Raw genomic sequence first — 6,787 nt, forward strand, 5'->3', positions numbered from 1 at the left:
TCCAGCCTCTCCTTATCTCCTGCTCAGCCCTAAGCTGAACCCTCCACCCTCCACCCAGTGAGTTGTCAAACCACCAAAACCCACACAGTAATGACAGACAGGGAGAACTCAAACCACACCGCGCCGCAACCACACAGGACAATACTATAATGTGAACAGGGCAAAACAAAGCACAAATATAGGAAGACGAAAAGGTAACAACGGATCATACGACACCAGCTATGAATTTCTCTCTCCAACACCTCCACTCCAGACCGGAACCACTTGGCACAAAACACAAGCTATAATCGGCGACGCCCACAGGCCAGCACGACTATTTAAAGACCGTGGGCATGACCAAACATCCCACCTGATTTCCAGCTAGATTAACCCCAGATAACCTGAGTAAAATCAAGCCGGCGCCACTGAGGCTATAGTGGACGGAGATGGAACTACCGCTGCCTGCCGGACGCTGTGGTGTGAACAGCGTCCGACATGACAGTACCCCGTCTTCTACGAGGGACCCCAGGGCCCTCAAGACTCATAGGACCCGGCTTGTCCGGATGACGGCGGTGAAAGGAACTGACCAGCCGATCCGCATGTATGTCTGAGGCTGGAACCCAAGACCTCTCCTCCGGACCATACCCCCGCCAGTGCACCAAATACTGAAGAGTACGGCGCAGTACTCGAGAGTCCACCACTTTGGAGACTTCAAACTCTAAATCGCCATCCACCATGACTGGAGGTGGCATCGGCGTCGTGTCCACAGAGCCTACCACCTTTTTCAATAAAGACCTGTGAAACACGTTGTGTATCTTGTATACCGCAGGAAGCTCCAACCGAAAAGCAACCGGGTTTATGATGGCAGCAATCTTAAAAGGGCCAATAAACCTTGGACCCAATTTCAATGATGGAATTTTGAGTTTTATGTTTTTAGTAGCTAACCACACCCAATCACCCACACACAGGTCCGGACCTGGCACGCGTCTAGAGTCAGCCACACGTTTTTATCTTGCACTCATGCTCAGCAATCGCTGTTTCACACTCCTCCAGACCGATGATAGTTGAACTCCTAACCGGTCCTCCTCTGGGACGCCCCCAGAGCCCCCCTGATGCAAGGTACAAAATTGAGGATGGTGCCCATAAACACAAAAGAACGGAGACTCTCCCGATGATTCTTGGCGGTGATTATTTAATGCGAACTCGGCCAAGGGAAGGAACGTCGACCACTCCTCTTGGTTGTCAGCCACAAAACATCGCAAATACTGCTCCAGATTTTGGTTCATGCGCTCAGTTTGACCATTTGACTGCGGATGAAACGCCGACGAATGAGACAACTTGATCCCCAATCGTGAGCAAAAAGCTTTCCAAAACTTCGCCACAAACTGGGTACCCCTATCAGACACTATGTCCGACGGAACTCCGTGCAGTCTGACCACCTCCTGCACAAAGACCTGAGCCAACGTCTTCGCGTTGGGCAAGGAAGGCAACGACACAAAATGCGCCATCTTCGAAAATCGATCAACCACCACCAGGATGACCGTGTTCCCCGCCGAGGCAGGCAAGTCTGTGATAAAGTCCATGGAGATTTCTGTCCATGGCCTACTAGGTATCCCCAGAGGCTGTAGAGTGCCAGCAGGACGGGTTCTGGGCGACTTGGCCCTGGCGCACGTGATGCAAGCTGTCACGTAGGAAACCACATCCTGCCGGATTTTTGGCCACCAGAAGCGGCGCGATACCAGTTCCAAGGTGCCCCTAACCCCTGGATGACCGGCCAGGACCGAGTCGTGGTGTTCCCCCAACACTTTAAGACGAAGATGAAGGGGTACGAACGACTTATTAGCGGGAAGTCCTGGTGGTACCTCCTCCTGGGCCTCGGCAATCTCCGCCTCTACCTCAGTCGTGAGAGCCGAAACCACTACACCTTCCTGGAGGATGGGTACCGGCTCTTCCCGAGGTTCTCCCCCCGGAAAACACCTGGACAAGGCATCCGCCTTGGTGTTTTTTGCCCCAGGACGGTAAGTCACCAGAAAGTTAAAACGTGTAAAAAACAATGCCCAGCGAGCCTGCCTGGGAGACAGACGCTTGGCCGACTCCAGATAGAGCAGGTTTTTATGGTCGGTGATGACTGTGACCTGGTGGGCCGCCCCCTCCAAGAAGTGTCGCCATTCCTCAAAAGCCAATTTGATGGCCAACAACTCCCTGTTGCCGATGTCGTAATTCCGTTCGGCCGGCGACAGCTTCTTGGAGAAGTAGGCGCATGGACGCAAATTGCTCAAGGACGAGCCCTGTGACAGTACTTCCCCCACTCCCACCTCAGACGCATCGACCTCCACCGTAAAAGGTTTAGGTACGTCCGGTTGCACCAGAATGGGGGCTGAAGCAAAACGGTTCTTCAGAAGCTCAAATGCACGCACCGCATCCTCAGACCAGATAGCGAGATTGGTACCTTTTTTCGTCATGTCCGTGAGCGGTTTGGCTATAGTAGAGAAATTCTTAATAAGCTTCCTATAATAGTTGGCAAACCCAAGGAACCGCTGGAGCGCCTTTAGATTACCAGGCCGTTCCCATCGCAGCACCGCTTGCACCTTCGCGGCATCCATTTTAAACCCTGCGGCGGACACAATATATCCCAAAAAAGGCAACTCTTGAACAAAAAACACGCATTTTTCAAGCTTAGCATAGAGCTTATTCTCACGGAGCAGCTGTAACACCTGCCTGACATGCTCTAAATGAGTGTCCTGGTCGCTCGAATAAATAAGGATATCATCCAGGTACACAATCACAAATTTCCCCAGCACATGAGCAAATACATCATTTATGAAATGTTGGAACACAGCAGGCGCGGTTGTCAACCCAAATGGCATAACTAGGCTTTCAAAATGACCCTCAGGGGTATTAAATGCCGTCTTCCACTCATCCCCCTGACGGACCCTTATGAGGTTATATGCCCCCCTGAGGTCAAGTTTGGAAAACCACTTCGCACCAGCCACCTGGTTGAACAAATCAGGGATCAGAGGCATCGGGTAGGGATCACGGACCGTAATCTGGTTTAACTCCCGGAAATCCAGACACGGGCGTAACCCCCCATCTTTCTTCTTAATAAAGAAAAACCCCGCTGCTACAGGTGAGGATGAAGGCCGGATGTGCCCTTTACTTAAACTCTCCGCAATGTAGTCCTTAAGAGCTTGTCTCTCCGGACCAGAAATACTAAACATCCTCGCCTTTGGCAATTTAGCCCCGGGTTTTAACCTAATTTGACAGTCATAGGCTCGATGTGGAGGTAGTTCTGAGCAACCCCTCTCAGAGAATACGTCCGCAAAATCCAGCAATGCCTCCGGAAGGCTGGACTTCACGGCGGACACACATGTGGCCAAGCATTTTTCCTGGCAGAAACTGCTCCACTGGACTATGTCCTGGGTTCTCCAGTCAATCACCGGGTTGTGCTTAGACAACCATGGGAAACCCAGGACTATTTGTGCTGGGAGATTATTGAGTACCTTACATGTAACCCACTCAGAATGTAGGACCCCAATGTGGAGTTTAACCTCAGCTACAAACTCAGTAATCTCCCCCTGTGGGAGGGGAGCGGCATTAATGGTAACCACGCGAATAGGATGAGGGAGTTTTTCGATCTTGAAACCTGCCATGCGTGCAAACTCCTCATCCATGAGATTGGTGGCTGAACCGCTATCCACAAACACTGATATTGGAAGCTCTCTGCCCGCAATAATAACCCTGGCAGGGAGCATACATTGAGATACCATCATGGAGGATATGCATACGCTCAGTTGGGCCTCCTCCATACCCTCTGAGCTTACCAGTTTTCCGCCGGTGCGACTTTCTTTGGTAGCACAGGACAAGCATTTACATAATGATCTCTTTTACCACAGTAAAAACATGCTCCATGCTTCCTGAACCCAGGAACGCGACGCTGCACATGTGATACCCCAGCGATTTGCATAGGTTCCGTGGGCTCATCTGCAGCAACCACACTGGCACCCCTGCTTTCCCCCAGAGGCAGCGTCTCCTGCGCCCCTTGACGCAAACGGCGATCAATACGGATAACCAAACTCATGGCAGATTCTAACGATGCAGGAGTCTCATACATCAGGAGGGCCTGTTTAAGTCTTTCTGAGACCCCATGAATAAACTGACTCCGCAGCGCTGGGTCGTTCCACTGTGTGTCTACTGCCCAACGGCGAAATTCTGAACAATAGTCTTCCGCCATACGTTCCCCCTGACGGAGGGCGCGGATCTTAGATTCTGCTAAAGCCAATATGTCGGGGTCATCATAAATGAGCCCGAGTGCTGAAAAAACATTCTCAACCGAATGAAATGTAGCAGAGTCGGCTGGTAAGGAAAACGCCCATGCTTGGGGGTCCCCACTCAGTAATGATAACACCAGACCCACCCGCTGAGCCTCATTACCTGAGGAGACCAGGCGCATGCGAAAGTATAACTTGCAGGCCTCCCGAAAGATGACAAATTTGCTGCGTTCCCCAGAAAATCGTTCAGGCAGCGGAATCTTAGGCTCTGCACCTGCACCAGCAGAAGCCGCTTGTACATTAGCTACAACCAGGCCCTGCTGCTGAACTGCCCCCTTCAACTCGGTGACCTGTACGGACAGCGCCGCCAACTGGCGGTTTATGGAAGTCATGGAATCCATGGAAAAATGTTGGGCCGATTATAATGTTATGCGAGGCTTAGGTCGAAGGAGGCTGACAAAACCCGGGCCCCTGCGGAGTCCCTCAAACTAGGGAAAACCCTGTCTGACCCTCAACCCAGGGTTTTTGCTAAAGGTGCAAATGCCTGAGCCTCCAGCCTCTCCTTATCTCCTGCTCAGCCCTAAGCTGAACCCTCCACCCTCCACCCAGTGAGTTGTCAAACCACCAAAACCCACACAGTAATGACAGACAGGGAGAACTCAAACCACACCGCGCCGCAACCACACAGGACAATACTATAATGTGAACAGGGCAAAACAAAGCACAAATATAGGAAGACGAAAAGGTAACAACGGATCATACGACACCAGCTATGAATTTCTCTCTCCAACACCTCCACTCCAGACCGGAACCACTTGGCACAAAACACAAGCTATAATCGGCGACGCCCACAGGCCAGCACGACTATTTAAAGACCGTGGGCGTGACCAAACATCCCACCTGATTTCCAGCTAGATTAACCCCAGATAACCTGAGTAAAATCAAGCCGGCGCCACTGAGGCTATAGTGGACGGAGATGGAACTACCGCTGCCTGCCGGACACTGTGGTGTGAACAGCGTCCGACATGACATGAGTTTTGTCAAAAAAGAAAAAATTACTTTGAAAGAATTGCAGTCCTTACTGGGATTGTTGAATTTTGCCCTTCATATCATTCTCATTGGTAGGGCCTTTTCTAGGCGCCTATATGAGTCAACAATTGGTGTTTCATCCCCTACCTCTCATATCAGAGTCCACTCCGAGTTAAAAGAAGATGCCTTGATTTGGTTGAAATTTCTGTCTGAGTATAATGGAAGACCTTTTGGTTTTGCTGTTTTATTTTCTTCCCATTGGACAGTTCAGCCATGGTCTACAGAGTTTATGGTGTTAAAAAATACCATGGTTCTTGAGCTTCTGTTTTACTTGGTTTTTATCTATGGGGACCCCAATTTCGGAATTCTAGAATCATTCTTCTTTCTACTGACCACGGTTTTAATCTAGCAATTAACACCTTGTCGTCTAAAAATAAATGGGCTGACAGAATTTTGAGACATCTGGTTCTTTTAAGCCTTCGATTTAACATTTGGATAAAAGCGAATATAGGAACTAGCATTTGGAAAATTGCTACCGATTCCTTATGTACAAATCAGCAGTTGATTTTTTTATCAACAGGTTTCAAACGCAGATGCGGACGCAACTCCCTGCCCACAGGAATTTTGGGACCTGATTTCAACATGATACTTTATTTCATACAGCAGTCTTTATCCTCAAGATCATGGGCCGATTATTCGGCTGCATGGCTACAGTGGTGTAATTTTTGTAATTTGCATAATTTTGATCCGAAATCTGCTAGCCCTTCATCTGGCTTAAAATTTTTAGAGATGTTAATGGAGAAAGGTTTGTCACATGCAGCATTATCTAAGTCGACAGTTGGTGTGTCATTTTTTCTTAAAACATTTGGCAGTACTCCATTTACTGATGCCTGCAGACACCCATTATTGTGCCGCTCTCCAGCCCATGGGTGAACAAATTGCCTTCTGTTACATCCAAATATTTCACATTTATCTCACCAGTCTAGAACACCTGCTGCCATTTTTCTGCCCACCAGTTCATATTTTTTCCAACATAGTTGAGTCATTTGGTCTTGTCTCCTGTCGAATGTATGGTTTCTGGCTGCAATTCTCCACATATACCACTTCTGGCCAGACTTCCCTGAATATTAGATGGGTGTAGCTGAGTTCACTGCTGGACATCATCTGATTTTGAAGGGTTGTAAGCATGTAATGTCTTTCATCTGCTTCACTAAAATTCCATGACCAACACTAAGTGTATGGTCCTCTATGTTGCTCATTTCTTGGTGTTTTCAATGCTAATTAATGCAGACAGATAAATATCCATCATTCAAAACCAACAGGAAGACACCTGATTGGCTCAAAATTTAATCTGCAGCAGGACAACGACCCCAACCATACAGCCATTGTCATTAAGAGCCATCATCAACGCAAAGAAGGAGTCCTGGAAGTGATATGGCCCTCACAGGGCCCTGATCTCAACATCAGGTATGACTGGAATTCCAAGAAGACACAGAAGGATTTATTCTCCC

At 49.0% G+C, this 6,787-nt stretch overlaps 1 protein-coding gene across 1 annotated transcript in view; it reads right to left on the reverse strand.

Moving 5' to 3' along the window:
* The window catches only part of LRRC75A (leucine rich repeat containing 75A), a 478,221-nt gene that overhangs the window by 60,301 nt on the left and 411,133 nt on the right, over positions 1-6,787 (reverse strand). The window lies entirely within an intron of this gene.

This window comes from Dendrobates tinctorius, unplaced genomic scaffold, assembly GCF_039654945.1.
Source record: "Dendrobates tinctorius isolate UK_male_01 unplaced genomic scaffold, ASM3965494v1 ptg000016l, whole genome shotgun sequence".
Classification (NCBI taxonomy): domain Eukaryota; kingdom Metazoa; phylum Chordata; class Amphibia; order Anura; family Dendrobatidae; genus Dendrobates; species Dendrobates tinctorius.